We start from the raw sequence: 19,179 nt of genomic DNA on the forward strand, positions 1-19,179 counted from the left end.
TGCTATAAATATTAGGATTAATTCTATTGATGTGCTTCATGATCATGTATATGAAGATTTATTAGATCAAAAATTATAAGATTTACCTTTAAGTAATCACCCTTGTATTAACTGTACATTTTTAGCACAATTTTTATCTATTGGAATATTTTAATAGTTATAGTTGGTAAAATTCACCATAATCATTAATTAGAGCCAAATTACACTTTTATAATAAATATACATTTATACTTAAATTGATTGATAGAAAGTCAACCTAAATACCCAAAAGGAAATTTTTAATCAAGTGATTTCTAGGAGGATGCCTGTTCTGACGGTGGCTATTCAGAAACAAAGAGCAAATCTGAAGAAGAGACCTGGTTCCCACGCTGGCCACACCTGTTGCCACACTGATGGGATGTGCTGATCACAGTAAGATCACAGTCAGGCTAAGTGTGGGGTCAGCTATGGTCTTGCTCAAGGCACTTTGTGCTGAGGACACGTGACAGCCTCTGTGTGTGTGTGTGTGCGTGTGTGTGTGTGTGTGTGTCACAGCATGTCTGGCCCTCCTGTGGAGACAGGCTGGGTCGTTGGGCAGTAGAGGAGCCAGGCAGTGTATGTGGGATAGCAGATTTGATCTCAGACACTTTGAGAACCAGGGGAGAAGCAGTGCACCCTTCACCTTCTCTGACCTACATGCCCCCTCTCTGGCAAACAGGAAGGTGCAGCATGCTTCCGGGGTTATCGCCCTCCCCTCCTCACACAGCCACACAGTGATTCCACAGGATCCTACTGAGCTATGACTCTCTCTCCACTTTCCTTGGTACATTGCTAACCCCTGACATCCTCCCATCAGGTCCCGACCTCAAAACCCAAGCCCATGGCCCAGGACGCAGTAACTGCTCACTCACCTGTAGCTCATGGTATTTGGGTGGGAGAGACTGTGAGACTGTGTGACTCAGGCACCTGACTTTCACAGGTTTGGAAGGTGGGAGTCGATCTGGCGGGACCTCTGGGACTCACATTCCTCTGGGGGCTCTTCAACTCCTTCTCCGTCTCATTAATGGTCATTTGCCCAGGACAGGAGAACTTGGAAGCCCACATGTCCCAGGCTCTTTGTGTCAGACACTGGTGATGCAGTGCTGAGTAGAAAACGCAAAGTCAGTGTCTTCATGAAGTTCATGACAGAGAGAGAGAGAGAAAGAGAGAGAAGGGGGGAGAATAAAACTCCTGATTTTGGTTATTGTGGTGCTTGTGTTTAGTATCATTGTCACTGTGAAGTTCTGGTGGAGAAATTCCACAGCCCTCCGGAGATTTTCAAGGACATTTTTCCTTAACGTGCTTTTTCAGAGGGTCGGGTGTGTGATTTCCCCCCAGAAGAGCCATCTTGGCGTCAGGATGAGAAATCAGAGGGGAAGGAGCTGTTTTGAGTCAGTTCTGTGGGCCCCTCCCAGCTTCTGCAGGATTTCCTCAGTTTGTGAGTTCACAGGCCGCACCTGGCATGGACAAGCCATGCTCCTCAGGGTTAGTCCCAGCAGGGGATGTATGCGGTCAGATTTTTGTGTGTGGAATATTCTATATCTGTCTTTCTGTGGAACATGGACAGGGGCTTCTCTCTGGAGCTCTGAAGGCAGGAGACAAGGGAAGAGGCAGCAGCAGAAATGACCTCATGATAAATACCAGAGTGCTCAGCACCCACCTCCCCCTGGGGCAGAGCAGACCCTGCTTCTAGCACCATCTCCCTGTCTGCTACACTGGTCTCCATGCCTCGCTGCTGTGGGGTAGAGTGGTGTTTTCCAGGACACAGATTAGGACGTGCTGATAACATGGAAAACCATCAGTTGGGCATAAACAATGTTATATTTTAATTGAACAAAATGGATTAAGAAATGGGACTGGCATCCCAGCACTTTGGGAGGCCGAGACGGGCGGATCACGAGGTCAGGAGATCGAGACCATCCTGGCTAACACGGTGAAACCCTGTCTCTACTAAAAAATACAAAAAACTAGCCGGGCGAGGTGGCGGGCACCTGTAGTCCCAGCTACTCCGGAGGCTGAGGCAGGAGAATGGCGTAAACCCCAGGAGGCGGAGCTTGCAGTGAGCTGAGATCCGGCCACTGCACTCCAGCCTGGGCAACACAGTGAGACTCCGTCTCAAAAAAAAAAAAAAAAAAAAGAAATGGGACAGCGTTCACTAACCAGAATGCTGTGCTAGATTGTTTATGACACTCTTATTGGAACTGTGTGTATTCCACGTAATGGCAGAATATCATTATTTCATTCTACCATATTATATGATTGTACAGTAGAAGTAGGGAAGCTGCTGACAGCAGGAATTGCCAAGTCCTTGGAGGTTTCACAGTCCAGGAGCCAAGATCTGCCAGCCTGGCCCGAGAACCTGGGTATCATTCAGGAGTGTCTGTGAACAGGGCCAGCCTGCCCTTCCCAGAGAGACCAGGCCTGGGGAGTTGGGAAGCCCGTGAGTGAGAGGTCAGGAGACCTGGGTTCTTGTCCGGCCTGTGTCACTGACCAGCAACAGGACCTCAGCCCGTGTCTTGCTTGGATCCAGGAAGTAGGGTGAGAGAACGGGCAGGGCTGGCAGCTCTTGGCTTCTGGAATGTGAAACCCCAGAGGATGTTGGCATTTCCTGCTGTCAGCAGCTCCCCCACGGCTTGCTTTTTACTCCAGGAAAAAATTGGAGGAATCTCCCTCCTGGCAGCTTTGGGGTGGCCTTTCCATCTGCCCTCAGGGAAGCCCTGCTAGGAAACAGGCAGGAATGAGGTGGAATTTCAGGTGTGCAAGTATGTCAGGTATATAGAAGGAAGGCCGGGTTTCCCCAGGCCGGAGGCCCCTCCGCTGCTGGTTGACAAGGAGGAGTCTGTGTGAGTCATTTTCTCCAAACACAATGTTGGGATTTCACAACATTCTACAGTGTAGAACATTCTACAATGTAGAAGACCACAAGGACTTAGCACAGTTCCTTGGAAGAACCACAACGTCTCTCCGGCTTCTGTCTCCAATTCCCCCATCCCTCTTCATTTTCATTTTTCATTTTTCCCTTAAATGTCACCCACCCTCTGGAATCTTCTTGAACACCAAGGCTGAGGTCAGTCACCTGTCACCTGATAGCACCGTGGATGTTATCTGCTACCCTCTTACCATGGTTCTTTGTGGCTTTTCTGTTAAGGTAGACACTTGAGAATCAGTTCCTGCTAAGGTTTCTCTGATCATCAACAAGAAGGGAACAAGTCCTTCCAGTGACCAGATTGACGAAGGGCTTTATTTTTAGCTGAACCAGAGCAGAATATTTACCACCAGATGTCTGGACGTTTCTTGCTGCTCTCCCCCTGAGGCCCCACAATTAAGTATATGTGTTTACTTAACTTTGCATGTGTATGTGTGTTTTGCAAGTGTGCAATTCAGTGGCATTTCACGATGTTTGGCAATCATCTGTGATATTCTGAGCAAAAAAGTCCATAGTCATTACCGGACTCTCAGATACATCATGGCCCCGAGACAGTTAAGACCAAAGGACCAGTGGAAGGTTTTCCCTCTTCTTCTTTGCAGGAATTTAATCTCCTTCCTATGTGAATGTGCTTGTTCTGAGGAGAGGGGAGGAAGCTTCATCCGAAAGAAGTCATTTGGGATCGAAGTTGAAGGAGCCACTCCCCGGAGGGAAGCTGACATATTCTTGCCATTTTTTGCTTTCGCTTTCTTTTTTTTTGTGTGACTGTGTGTAAACCACGTAATGATGTCACACCTATTTTTCCTAGTAGTTGCAGCGAAAGGATTAATAAACTTAGGAATCTAGAAGGCTCTTCTGAGTCCCAGCCATCCCTACCCTCTTCTAGCAGGATGCTGATGCTGTTGGCAGCCTGGGCTCCTGCAGCCCTGGACGTGGTGTGTCCTGTGTTGGAAGGGCTAACGGGACAGAAGGTGGGCTGTGGAGAAGAGCCTTAGTTCTTCCCCAGTGCATCTGACCCTGTAGGGCACAGCTGAGCAGCAGCTCCATGCGGAAGCCCTGGCAGGGAGAGAGGTTTAAAGACCTCCAGGCAACAATTCTCACCAAGTCACCAGGACAGGACAGGCAGGTTGAGTGAGACACACCCTGAACACAGGGCTTTCATCATGCTTTCACTTTTTCATTCGTTCATTTAACACACAATATGCACTTGACTTACTCTGTGTCAATGGATGCTGGGGACACGATTGTGACTTAGCTCCAGGCCCTGCTTTTCTGGGTCTTATAGTCTGGGGGGGGACACAGACCCCTCCAAAAACAGTGATGACCCAGGGTGAGCAAGGCTGGGAGTAGCACCCAGGGCACCAGGAATGGCTTCCTGGAGGAGGGCACCAGAAGACAAGCATTGGATAGCTCTGGCTTTCCCACCTCTCTTCTTGCCCACAGTTCCCAGAATCACTGTAGAATGCACTAGAAATGTGTGTTAGTCCATTTTCACACTGCTAAAAACACTACCTGAGACTGGGTAATTTATAAAGGAAAGAGGTTTAATTGACTCATAGTTCTGCACGCCAGGGTGGCCTCAGGAAATGTACAGTCATGTTTAAGGGTGAAGGGAAAGCAAGGCATGTCATCTTCCGTGGTGGCAGGAGAGAAAGAGAGTGAGCCAGGAACTTCTACACACTTTTAAACCACCAGATCTCGTGAGAACTCCCCCGCGATCACGAGAACAGCATGGGAAAAACTGCCCCCATGATCCAGTCACCTACCAGGTCCTTCCCTTGACACATGGGATTACAATGTGAGATGAGATTTATGTGGGAAGACAGAGCCAAATTATGTAAGAATGCACCATCCTGAGTAAGGAAGAACTGCCTGAAAGTGCCCAAGCTTGGTTTCTATTCCTCTGAGAGAATGCAACACCTTGAGCTAAAGAGAAACTGCCCAGGACAGCCCTGGTCTCATTCCCATCCCTCCTAGAGGGGGTGTCCCGCCACAGTAGCCCAGGGTGCCAGGGCGTGTCCACCACATATAAAATCCAGAGCTCACTGCTGAGGCCTCAGCTGTGGTGCGAGTGGGGCAGGCATGGGAGACTCCATCTGCCCTGGGCAGGGCTCGTGAGCCTCGGGAGACCAGTTTGAACGTCCTTCTGCTGCCAAGACAGAAAGCACATGGTGTACTCAGATGTGCACTGGATGTGACTGAGGAAGGGCTGAAAGCTGACAATATCCAAAAGTCGAATGTTCTTGCGGTACAGAAAGATGAACAGTCATGAAGCCTAGGCTTCTGCTGTCCCTCGCTGCCTGTCTGTAAGTAATTAACCTGCTTTGTCGAACTGGCTGTGGTTGTGGGTGTTCTGTTCACCACACTCAGTGTAGTCAGAGTGCAGCCCAAGTTGCAGTGGCTGAAGTGTTCAGATCCCTATTCTGGTTGGTTAGTGCAGTGGTGACCTTTGCCATCCTCCCTGCAGTGGGACTCCTCCCTTGGGATTGGTAACTCACAAATGCTGCCAATTTGGCAGGGCAAGGAGAGTCCAATCTGATGAACCCATGGCTTACTGGGCGTGTTATAATATGAAAATGTTTGTTCTTTGACCCTTGTTCCTACCATGAAGCTAACCTTGGAATTTCCTGAGTGACAGGAATGTCTTTTGTTCTTCCAGATGAGCCTCTTTCAGATCACACCAGCTGAGTTCATGCTAAAAATGTGATTTAGGGGCCAGGTGTGGTGGCTCACACCTGTAATCCCAACACTTTGGGAGGCCGAGGTGCGTGGATCATCTGAGGTCAGGAGTTTGAGAACAGCCTGGCCAACATGATGAAACCCCATCTCTACTAAAAATACAAAAATTAGCTGGGTGTGGTGGTGGGCGCCTGTAGTCCCAGTGACTTGGGAGGCTGAAGCAGGAGAATTGCTTGAACCTGGGAGGCAGAGGTTGCAGTGAGCTGAGATCATGCCACTGCATTTCAGCCAGGGTGACAGAGTGAGACTCCCTCTCAAAAAAAAAAAAATGTGATTTAGGGAAGGGCCCCCTGATAGCCTCAGTGTCATGCCAGTCACCAGAAAGACCAAGAGATTTGAGGATTAGAGGGTAGAAACTTTCAGTATTACCCACCAGCTCCAAGAAAAGTGGCAATGGCGAGGTGATAAAGACCAAACTTTATAAAAACTCTTTAAAAACTAGAGTTGAACTTCCCAGCTGCTGAACATGTGGAGGTGCTGAGAGGATGGGGTGTCCAGGGAGGCCATGGAAGCTCCTACCATTCCCATAGCTTCCCCTGTCCATCTCCCCTTATGAGCCTTGGTGAGAACTGTTCTTCTCAGTGCACTCGAGCTACAGACAGGTCCTAAGCAGGGGACAGAAGCGATCAGATTGTGATTCTGGAATATATGTGTGTCCTTCTGCTGGGAGGAGGGTGGGTCAGAGGATTGAGATGGGAATAGGAGACCAAGCAGGAGACTCATGGAGCAGAAATTCTCATGCAATTTCCAGAGTCCTGCAGGCCCACTCGCTCTCATGGGTGGATGAGATAATCACTCACTTCCCCCACCCCATTTCTCACTCTGTCTTCTGGCCTCCCCTCTCCTGCAGCTGCCGTGTAGAGCAGTGGTCTCCAACACGGGGATTGTGACACTCTCAGGTTGTGAATCAATTTATCACCATATCAAAATTCTTGAAGCAGCTGCCTATGCATTCCACATCCCAGAGCTGCCCACTCTGGGTTGTCACTGTCTAGGGACAGTGGACCTAGAGCTGTTTGAGGACAGGGAGCAGGGCTGCATCACTCACTGACATGTCCCTAGTTATTAGGAACCCTGTCTCTTTCCAGGGTCACAAGATTCTCATGGCTTCCTGGAAAATAAGAGTGAACTCCAACACCTGTTGGTCACATTTTCTCACCTAGATGGGGTTTTAGCGGCTCCTGCTGCTTGCTGGGAAAAACCCCCCGCCAGGGAATTGTAGTGGACTTCAGGAGAAATGACACACAGGCTGGGGAGAGAAAGCAGCAGTGGGAGATGATGACGGGGCAGAGGGTGTCAGAAGGTGGGTCGGAGGGAGGGCAGCGGGGCAGGGCCAGGGCTCTATGGATGCAAGAGTCCCTCTCTCAGCAATCCTGAGACTTAGGGGTCAAACAGCCCTGGGTTGGACTCTTCTCTCTACATTTTCTCAAAGGGTCAGATAAGCTATTTTCCAGTAGCCCTGTTCATCTCCCTGTATGACAAGAACATTCGATTTTTGGATATTATCAGCTTCCCAGCCCTTCCTCAGTCACATCCAGTGCACATCTGGGCACACCATGCGCTTTCTGTCTTGGCAGCAGAAGGACACTCAAACTACTCAAGCCCCAGCCCACATGCAGCAACCCTCACTATAGCCCCATGCTCAAAAACTAGCCAAAGCCACCTGCTTAACTGCCCACTTGCTTCACACTGGACCAAGCCTGAATCCTTCCTGGGGAGTGCTGACACTGGCAAAGTGGTGTCATCATCTGGGGTAAATACACAAGGTTCATTGTCTCATACCAAGAAAACTGAGTACACAGACAGAAGAAGTGCATTTAGGAGCAGGGGTTTAATGGCAAAAGAGAGAGAAAGAACAGCTCTCTCTCTCTTGAGGCACCTGAATGGGACTTCCAGCCCACAGCAGAGTGCAGTGGATTTTATAGACAGGTTTGAGGAGGCGGTGTCTGACTTCCATAGGGCCCACAGATTGGTTGGACCAGCTGTGACATTTACATAGTGCTCATGGAAGCTGGGTCACCCCACCCTAATCTTATTTTGCAAATGGACTTTCCACTTGGTGGATGCCATGTTACCTGCTTTCTACTGTGCATGTGGTTGGAAAGGAAAAGGGAAGATGGAGCTACCATTTTGAAAATGCCTAGTCCCAGGTAGACTTTTCCTATTGGCATAACTGCTGGCATTCATCTGTGGAAGCTTCTAGCCTGCCTTCTATGTCTGCGACTCGATTTTAATGGCTGCTCTTTGTTAGAAAAGAATATGATTTGGAGGGTGCTTTTCATTAAAAGAAAAACCTTACCGAGGACTTTCTTACCCTCACTATCTGCCTAAAATAATTTCTTCTTAACTCCTATATCACTGGGTCCTATTTAGGTTATAAAATTTATTTCATGCTGGGCATGGTGGCTCACGCCTGTAATCCTAGCACTTTAGGAGGCCAAGGCGGGTGGATCACCTGAGGTCAGGAGCTTAAGAACAGCCTGACCAACATGGCAAAAACCCGTCTACACTCAAGATACGAAAAAAAAAAATTAGCTGAGCGTAGTGGTGGGCGCCTGTAATCCCAGCTCCTTGGGAGACTGAGGCAGGAGAAGTGTTTGAACCTGGGAGGCGGAGGTTGCAGTGAGCCAAGATCATGCCACTGCACTCCAGCCTGGGTGATGGAGTGAGACTCTGTCTCAGAAACAACAACAAAACAAAACAAAACAAAACAAAACAACACAACAGAAATTGTGTCATTTTTCCTGAAGTCCATTACAATTCCCTGGTGGGGGGATTTTCCCAGCAAGCAGCAGGAGCCGCTAAAACTCCATATCAAAATTCCCGAAGCAGCCGCCTGTGCATTCTGCATTCCAGAGCTGCCCACTCTGGGTTGTCACTGTCTAGGGACAGTGGACCTAGAGCTGTTTGAGGACAGGGCGCAGGGCTGCATCACTCACTGCCACGTCCCTAGTTATTGGGAACCCTGTCTCTTTCCAGGGTCACAGGATTCTCATGGCTTCCCTGGGAAACAAGAGTAAACTCCAACACCTATTGGTCATATTTTCTCACCCTAGTTCCCTCTATGTAAAGAACACCCTGGCATGAGGGGCCCCTGCAGGTCACAGACACCATCTAGACTAGACCCAGGCACTCCTGTCCCAGCCCAGCAATGCCCCTCAGTCCCGGGCCCAGCTCCTCCAGAAAGGCAAGCAGGCCCTGATCTCAGGCACCCTGGGAAGACTCAGGGAAGACTTTTCCACAACCCCAGGTGCTGGTGGGAGACCTGCGCTTCTGGAACATGGTACACAGGAGAGCACTGAGTTTTCCTCCTTTCATGGGCTTCCCCTCTGGAACGAGCACAGAAAGAGCTCAATCATTATTCTGGCGGCATCTGGGTATGATTTCCACCTGGCCTTAGGGAGCCTGTCTCAGGTGACAGGCAGGAATTTGGTGGAATTTCAGATGTTCAAAAATAATGTTAGGGCCAGGTTTGGTGGCTCACGCTTATAATCCTAGCACTTTGGGAAGCCAAGGCGGGTGGATCACCTGAGGTCAGGAGTTTGAGACCAGCCTGACTAATAAAGTGAAACCCTGTCTTGACTAAAATTACAAAAATTAGCCGGGCATGGAGGCAGGCGCCTGTAATCCCAGCTACTCGGGAGGCTGAGATAGGAGAATTGCTTGAACCTGGGAGGCAGAGGTTACAGTGAATCGAGATTGCACCATTGTGCTCCAGCCTGGGCGACAGAGTGAGACTCTGTCTCAAAAAGCAAACAAACAAACAAACAAAATCCCAGAATGCTAGGAATGCAGATATCACTGAGGGAGAGGGTTGGGCCTCACCAGTGCCTGAGGACCCATCCTCTGATATCTGCCTGGGTGGGTGGAGTGCTCTGTGTTCCATCTGCACACTTCAAGCTTGGAAGCCGGTCCCTGCTACCCACAACAAGAACTTGGGGGCAAGTCCCTGGATGGCTGGACTGGATCCCTTCCTGCTTAAATGCTCTGCAGCAGCAGCAGCAAAAACTGCAACAAGAAGAAACCACTGAAACTCAAATAAGGAGAAAAAAGCAGTTCTAGCACAGCTGGCCAACTGTACTGGGGTGTTGGCCAACTCTCTGGTGTCAGGCTTCTGAGACCAAGCTAAGCCATCACAACCCCTGTGACCTGCACGTATACATCCAGATGAAGCCTGAGGTAGCTGAAGAACTACAAAACATTACATTCCATCATTGTGATTTGTTCCTGCCCCACCCCAACTAATCAATCAACCTTGTGACATTCCTCCCCTGGACAATGAGTCTCATTATCTCCCCACCCTGCACCTTAGGACTCCCACCCCTGCCCACAAGAGATAACCACCTTTAACTGTAATTTTCCACTACCTACCCAAATCCTATAAAACTGCCCCACCCCTATCTCCCTTTGCTGACTCTTTTTGGATTCAGTCCAGTTGCACCCAAGTGAAATAAACAGCCTTATTGCTCACACAAAGCATGTTGGTGGACTCTCTTCACATGGACTCACATGACATTTGGTGCTGAAGACCCAGGACAGGAGGACTCCTTCAGGAGACTGGTACCCTGTCCTCACCCTCCTCCGTGAGATCCACCCATGACCTTGGGTCCTCAGCCCAGCCCAGTGAACATCTCACCAATTTTAAATTGGGTAAGTGGCCTCTTTTTACTCTCTTCTCCAACCTCTCTTGCTATCCTTGCTATCCCTCCACCCTTCAATCTCTCCTTTCCTTAATTTTGGTTCCTTTCCCTTTCTGGTAGAGACAGAGGAGACACGTTTACTCCATGAACTCAAAACTCCAGCACTGGTCACGGACTTGGGAAGATGGTCTTCCCTTGGTATCTAATCACTGCAGGGATGCCTGCCTGATTATTCACCCATATTCCAGAGGTGTCTGATCACTGCAGGGATACCTGCCTTGATCCTTCACCTTGGTGGCAAGTACCACCTCCCCTGGGTGGCAAGCACCACCACCCACCCTGTGTCTCTACCCTGTCTTTTCTCGAAACTTACCTTTTTACTATGGGCAACCTTCCACCCTCCATTCCTTCTTCTTCTCCCTTAGTCTGTGTTCTAAAAAACTTAAAACCTCTTCAATTCTTGCCTGACCTAAAACCTAAATATCTTTTCTTCTGCAACAGCACGTGGCATCAATACAAACTCAACAATGGTTCTAAAGGGCCAGAAAATGCTACTTTCGATTTCTCCATCCTACAAGATCTAGATAATTTTGTCGAAAAATGGCAAATGGTCTGAGGTGCCTGACGTCCAGGCATTCTTTTACACGTCAGTTCCTCCCTAGTCTCTGCTCCCAATGCAACTCATCCCAAATCTTTCTTCTTTCTCTCCCATCTGTTCCTTCAGTCTCCACCCCAAGCTCTGAGTCTGTTAAATCCTCCTTTTCTATGAACCCATGTGACCTCTCCCCTCCTCCCCAGGCTGCTCCTCACCAGGCTGAGCCAGGTCCCAATTCTTCCTCAGCTTCCGCTCTCCCACCCTATAATCCTTCTATCACCTCCTCACATCTGGTCTGGCTTACAGTTTCATTCCACGACTAGCCCTCCCCAACCTGCCCAACAATTTCCTCTTAGAGATGTGGCTGAAGCTGAAGGCATAGTCAAGGTTAATGTTCCTTTTCCTTTACATTTTAACAAAATTATCCACTACCTTGACTATTCCTGGACTACAGCCACATTTCATTGCTGCCCTTCTCCCCAACCTAAAGCCTCCTTCGTGTCTTCCTCTTGTATCCTCTCACCTTAACCCACAAGTATGGGACACCTCTGCTCCCTCCCTGGAAACCAATCACATGCCCATTACTATCCCATTAAAATCTAATCACCCTTACCCCACTCAACTCTGGTATCCCATCCCACAACAGGCTTTAAGGGGACTAAAGCCTGTTATCACTTGCCTGCTACAGCATGAGCTTCTAAAGCCTATAAACTCTCCTTAAAATTCCCTCATTTTATCTGTTCCCAAACCGGACAAGTCTTACAGGTTAGTTTAGGATCTGCGCCTTATCAACCAAATTGCTTTTCCTATCCACCCTGCATTGCCCAACCCGTACATTCTTTTGTCCTCAATACCTTCCTCCACAACTCACTATTCCAATCTTGATCTTAAAGATGCTTTTTGCATGACTCCCCTGCACCCCTTGTCCCAGCCTCTCTTTGCTTTTACCTGAACTGACCCTGGCACCCATCAGTCCCAGCAGCTTACCTGGGCTGTACTGCCACAGGGCTTCAGGGACAGCCCTCATTACTGCAGCCAAGCTCTTCCTCATGATTTACTTTCTTTCCACCCCTCTTCTTCTCACCTTATTCAATATATTGATGACCTTCTACTTTGTAGCCCCTCCTTTGAATCTTCTCAACAAGATACCCTCCTGTTCTTTCAACATTTATTCTCCAAGGGATATCAGGTATGCCCCTCCAAAGCTCAAATTTCTTCTCCATCCATTACCTACCTCAGCATAATTCTTCATGAAAACATGTGTGCTCTCCCTGCAGATCATGTCTGGCTGATCTCTCAAACCCCAACTGCTTCTACAAAGCAACAACTCCTTTCCTTCCTGGGCATGGTTGGATACTTTAGCCTTTGGATACCTGGTTTTGCCATCCTAACAAAACCATTATATAAACTCACAAAGGGAAACCTAGCTGACCCCATAGATCCTACATCCTTTCCCCACTCCTCTTTCTGTTCCTTGAAAACAGCTCTAGAGACTGCTGCCACACTAGCTCTCCCTGACTCATTCCAACCTTTTTCATTACACACAGCCAAAGTTTAGGACTGTGCAGTCAGAATTCTTACACAAGGACCAGGACTGTGACCCATAGCCTTTTGGTCCAAACAACTTGACCTTACTGTTTTAGGCTGGCCCTTATGTCTGCATGTAGCAGCTGCCACCACTCTGATAAGACAGCTAAAGAAGCAGCCAGTATTCCTACTTCTGTCCCTTACGGCCAGTTTTCTGCCTTCTCATCAGTCACTCCTACTTACTCTTCCACTGAAGTTTCCACCTATCAATCCCTCCCCACTCAAGGTAAACGGTTCTTGGACCAAGGAAAATATCTCCTTCCAGCCTCACAGGCCCATTCTATTCTGTTGTCATTTCATAACCTCTTCCATGTAGGTTACAAGCTGCTAGCCTGCCTCTTAGAACCTCTCATTTCCTTTCCATCGTGGAAATCTGTCCTCAAAGAAATCACTTCTCAGTGTTCCATCTGCTATTCTACTACTCCTCAGGGGATTGTTCAGGCCCCTTCCCTTCCCCACACATCAAGTTTGAAGATTTTCCCCTGTCCAGGACTGGCAAATTGACTTTACTTACACGTCCCGAGTCAGGAAACTAAAATACCTCTTGGTCTGGGTAGACACTTTCACTGGATGGCTAGAGGCCTTTCCCACAGGGTCTGAGATAGCCACCATGGTAATTTCTTCCCTTCTGTCAGACATAATTCCTCGGTTTGGCCTTCCCTGCTCTATACAGTCTGATAACAGACCAGCCTTTATTAGTCAAATCACCCAAGTAGTTTCTCAGGCTCTTGGTATTCAGTGGAACCTTCATACCCCTTACCATCCTTAATCTTCAGGAAAGGTAGAACAGACTAATGGTCTTTTAAAGACACATCTCACCAAGTTTAGCTTCTGACTTAAAAAGGACTGGACAGTAATTTTATCTCTTGCCCTTCTCAGAATTAGAGCCTGTCCTTGAGATGCTGTAAGGTACAGTCCATTTGAACTTTTATATGGATGCACTTTCTTGCTCAGCCCCAACCTCATCCCAGACACCAGCTCTCTAGGCAGCTATCTTCTAGTCCTCCAGCAGGCTAGACATGAAATTTGCCAGGCTGCTAATCTTCTCTTGCCTACTCCAGATTCCCAGCCATATGGAGACACCCTAGCTGGACGATCAGTTCTTGTTAAGAATCTGATGCCTCAAACTCTACAACCCCGATGGGCAAGACTTTACCTAGTCATCTATAGTACCCCAACTGCTGTCCATCTGCAGGACCTTCCCCATTGGGTTCACCATTCCAGAATAAAGCTGTGCCTGTCAGACAGCCAGTCTAATCTTTCCTTTTTCTCCTGGAAGTAGCAAGTACTCACCCCTACTTCCCTTAAACTCACCCGCATTCCTAAAGGATCATAGTAATCCTTATAAGCCTAATACATCTTTTCATTTTTATTAAGGTCTCTTCTTCCTTATCCTACTCTTTACAACAGGGCTTTATGCAGTCACCCCCACTACTTGGATAGTGCCCCCAAAACTTGTCATTCCTGCTATCTTCTGCCTAGTCATACTCCTATTCACCATTCTCAACTACTCATAAATGCTGTGCCCCTGTTTACACTGCCGGTTTACACTTATCGTCCAAACCATCGCAGCAGATATCTCCTAGTATTATCCCCAATCTACCAATCTTGACTCCCTCTTGGAGTGGATAGATAATCTTTGCTGACAGGGCCCCCCCCCAATACTTTCCCCCGATAAAGTCCTATTCTTTGCTTTTATACTCACTCTTATTCTCATTCCTGTTCTTGTGCCTCCCTCTACCTCTCCCCAGCTATCTCCACCACACTATCAATCTCAATCACTCTCTCCTAGTCATTTCTAATCCTTTTTTAACAAACAACTGCTGGTTTTGCATTTCTCTTTCCTCCAAAAACGCAAAGGGTTTGACTTACTCACTGCTTAAAAAAAAAAAAAAAAGACTGTATATTTTTAAATGAAGAGTGTTGTTTTTACCCAAATCAGTCTGGCCTGGTATATGACAACATAAAAAAACTCAAGGATAGAGCCCAAAAACTTGCCAACCAAGCAAATAATTACACTGAACTCCCCTTGGACACTCTCTAATTGGATGTCCTGGGTCCTCTCAATTCTTAGTCCTTTAAAACCTGTTTTTCTCCTTTTCTTATTCAGACCTTGTATCTTCCGTTTAGTTTCTCAATTCATACAAAACCACATCCAGGCCATCACCAATCATTCTATATGACAAATTCTCCTTCTAACAACCCCATAATATCACCCCTCACTCCAAAATCTTTCTTCAGTTTAATCTCTCCAACTCAAGGTTCCCACGCTGCCCCTAACCCCGCCCAAAGCAGCCCTGAGAAACATCGCCTATTATCTCTCCATACCACCCCCAAAAATTTTCGCTGCCCCAACACTTCACCACTATTTTGTTTTGTTTTTCTTATTAATATAAGAAGACGGGAATGCCAGGCCTCTGAGCCCAAGCCTGCACATATACATCCAGATGGCCTGAGGCAGCAGCAGAACTACAAAACATTACATTCCATCATTGTGATTTGTTCCTGCCCCACCCCAACTAATCAATCAACCCTGTGACATTCCTCCACTGGACAATGAGTCTCATGATCTCCCCACCCTGCACCTTGTGACCCCCACCCCTGCCCACAAGAGATAACCACCTTTAACTATAATTTTCCAGTACATACCCAAAGCCTATAAAACTGCCCCACCCCTATCTCCCTTTGCTGACTCTCTTTTCGGACTCAGCCCACTTGCACCCAAGTGAAATAAATAGCCTTGTGGCTCACACAAAGTCTGCTGGTGGACTCTCTTCACATGGACTTGCGTGACATCTGGCAGGGCTCCATGAGGTGCCTCTATGCTGGGACCCTAGAAATGAGCCATAACATGGGAAATCTATCACAATGTGGTTTTTAAAAATACAAATGAAAACTATCCAGCATACACAATATAGATGTACTGAATACCATAGTAACCCCACATTTGAATTTCTTTCTTTTCTTTTTCTTTCTTTTTTTTTTTTTTTGAGATGGAGCCTCACTCTTGTTACCCAGGCTGGAGTGCAGTGGTGCAATCTCGACTCACTGCAACCCCCGCCTCCTGGGTTCAAGCAATTCTTTGCCTCAGCCTCCCGAGTAGCTGGGATTACAGGCACCCACCATCATGCCCAGCTAATTTTTGTATTTTTAGTAGAGATGGGGTTTCACCATCTTGGCCAGGCTGGTCTTCAACTCCTGACCTTGTGATCCACCTGTGTTGGGTTTCCAAAGTGCTGGGTTTACAGAGATGGGCCACCATGCCCGGCCTGAATTTCAATGAAAAATTTCAATCAGAGGCCAAGTGGGGTGGCTCACATATGTAATCCCAGCACTGTAGAAGGCCAAGGTGGATGGATGGCATGAGCTCAGGAGTTCAAGACCAGCCAGGCCAACATGGTGAAACCCTGTCTCTACGAATACAAAAATAAGCTGGGTGTAGTGGCACATGCCTTTAATCCCATCTACTTAGGAGGCTGAGGCATAAAAGTCACTTGAACCAGGAAGGTGGAGATGGCAGTGAGCTGAGATCGCACCACTGCACTCCAGCCTGGGCAACAGGGGTGAAACCCTATCTCACACACACACAAAAAAAAAAGAAGAAAGAAAGAAAACAGGAAATTGCAGGATGCTTTTGGGTCCTCACCCTCCTACACTCACATGTCTACACAGCTTTACATCTGACCCTGTGAGTTTTGAGCCCAGGCACAGGTCTGGGGCTATTCCATGACCCGGTCCCCTTCTAGATGTGCATCAGTGTGAGGGCCCAGTCCAGCAGCAGAGGTGTTGAGACCATCCTGTGATCCTGTGATGGGGGAGCCACGTGGTGTCCAGACCCACCAGGAGCCGAGGATTCAGGAAAATCTCCATGGTTGGCTCCCGAGTTGCCCATGGTGCCAGCTCTGGTGTCTCCCAGGTAGAAGCTGAGGCATCATCATCAGCCCAGCCCTGGGGGTGGATGTGGAAGTTTGCACTGGTGTCACACACAAGGTTCTCCTTCCACCCCAAACCCTGCGCAGAGATTCCAGGATTGTCTAATGGCCTTTAACAAACCCCGTTGTTCCTTGCCAGGGGTACGTGTGGTTCCCAGGCTTTGTACCATGCACAAGTGCTGCCAGGGTCCCTTTGGCCTCTCCCACACCTGACCACACTCTCTGCACCACAGGGGATGATCACCCTGCAGAGCAAACAGCCAAGGCACCCAGCTCCCCACCTCCAAGCTCCCCACCCCCCACCTCAGCATGGGGCTGGCTGAGAGTCCAGCTCTGCAACCAGAGAGGTTTGGGTCTCAGATAATCGCTGGGTGCAACAGGAGGAGAGACTTGGCCTCTGTGAGCCTCAGGTGCCTTCCAGGTAAAATGGAGCTCTCCAGGCCCTGTGGCTCCATTGTCTTCTGGATGAACAAGACATGACATATTTAACCACCTGGTATTAATAATAAACAGTCATCAAGGGCCATCTGTGGGCCCAGCCCTGCTTGACGTGCTGCTGAGGGTGCAGCAGAGACATAATAGCGGGCCATGTGCCATCACTGGGAACACAGATTGTCCTCAGGCCTTGATGACTCAGAGAGTCAGGGCTGGGTTGGGGAAGTGTAAAGGCTTGGGAGCCCACAGTGGTTGCCTGACCCAGCCTGAGAGGCCAGCGATGTCTTCTTGGAGAAGACGTCTGAGCTACTGTTTCAAGAATGAATGAGAACTGTGGCTGTTTCTGTGAGGCTGAACCCAGAGAGGCCAGAATGCAAGGCAAGAAGAAGAGACTGGAGTGGGCAGCAAGGCTGGGGCATTTATGGGCTCCTGGAGAACTCCAGAGTCTATTCTGAGGGCACTGACCATGGCCCAGGCCTAAGCAGGGGATGGAAGTGATCAGATTTATGGTTGTAGAACATCCCTGCATCTCTCTTGTGAGGAGGGTGGAGAGGAGGGTTGAGCCTGCAGCTGGGTAATGGTGCAGTCATGAGGGGCCTGCAGTCCCCTCCTCCCTTGTGGAGAGGAGACAGTGTGTTCTCTTTCTCCATTGCTCCCTGCTCTCCTGGCTTGCCCATTTGCAGCTCAGGAAAGATTACTGTCCTCCATACTAAGGGTGGCAACATATTATTGGGTGGTATAACTCCTTGAGTATGTCATAGACAATATTTTTTTTTAATTCAAAAAACAGACGCAAAAATGGGTTAGTGTGCACTGCTCAGATTTTTATGAACGGCCTTGTAGTGAAATCTTCCTTTATGACTGTGGTAAGTCACATATTGAGGCAGAATTTATATTTTTCCAGGGAAGCAAAGCCAACAAGAATGAAGAAGTGGCCAGGGCATGGTGGCTCATGCCTGTAATCCCAGCACTTAGGCCAAGGAGGAAGAATTGCTTGAGGCCAGGAGTTCAAGACCAACCTGTGCAACACGGCAAAATCCAGTCTTTACAAAAAATTTTTTTTAAAAAGCTGGGCATGGTGGCACACACCTGTGGTCCCAACTACTTGGGAGGTTGTAGCAGGAGGATCACCTGAGCTCAAGAGTTCCAGGCTGAAATTAGCCATGATCAGACCACTGCACTCCAGTTTGGGCAACAGAGTGAGACCCTGAAAAAAAGAAAAGAAATGGGCTGGGTGTGGTGGCTCACACCTGTAATCCCAGCACTTTGACAGGCCAATGCAGGTGGGTCACCTAAGCTCAGGAGTTCAAGACCAGGCTGGGTAATATGACAAAACTCCATATCTACAAAAAATACAAAAATTAGAATTAGCCGAGCATACTGTCATTGGCCTGTAGACCCAGCTACTCAGGGGCTGAAGCAGGAGAATCTCCTGAGCCCGAGAAATGGAGGTTTCAGTGAGCTGAGATCATACCACTGCACTGCAGCCTGGGTGACAGAGCGAGATCTTGTCTCAAAAAATAAAAAATTAAAATTAAAAAAATTTAAGGCAGGCACGGTGGCTCATGCCTGTAGTCCTAGCATTTTGGGAGGCCAAGGTGGGCAGATCACGAGTTCAGGAGATCAAGATCATCCTAGCTAACATGGTGAAACCCTGTCTCTACTAAAAATACAAAAATTAGCTGGGCATGGTGGCACGTGCCTGTAATCCCAGCTACTCAGGAGGTACTCCTGAGCTTAGGTGACCCACCTGCATTGGCCTGTCAAAGTGCTGGGATTACAGGTGTGAGCCACCACACCCAGCCCATTTCTTTTCTTGTACTTGGGAGGCTAAAGCAAGAGAATCGCTTGAACCTGGGAGTCGGAGGTTGCAGTGAGCCAGGATCACGCCACTGCACTCCAGTCTGGCAACAGAGCAAGACTCCTTCTCAATTAAAAAAAATTTTTTTTAAGGAATGAAGAAGGGTGCAGGCATGGCCTGGCTTCCTTCTTGCCTAAGTGCTACTGACTTAGATGCCCCAACATGTCTTCCAATAATGGGGTTCACCTCTCAAACCATGGTTCCAGGAATTTCCTGGGATGGCTCAAGGCAGGTAGAGGCCTAGACACTGGTGGGAGAAAGCAGGTTTCTTGGGTCAGGATTCAGGTTGGGTCCCGAGGAGAGAGGAGTCCAGCCAACCCTCCTTGGCCTGAGCCTGGTCTCTCAGGGTGGCTGAGTCAGGCCCGGGGTGAGACAGTGGAGGGAGATCATGACAGCACAGGGAGCTCTCAGAGGCTGGGAAGCAGGGAGGGCGGCCAGGGCCAGTC

Source organism: Colobus angolensis, unplaced genomic scaffold (genome assembly GCF_000951035.1).
Source record: "Colobus angolensis palliatus isolate OR3802 unplaced genomic scaffold, Cang.pa_1.0 Scaffold60, whole genome shotgun sequence".
NCBI classification, from domain to species: Eukaryota; Metazoa; Chordata; class Mammalia; order Primates; family Cercopithecidae; genus Colobus; species Colobus angolensis.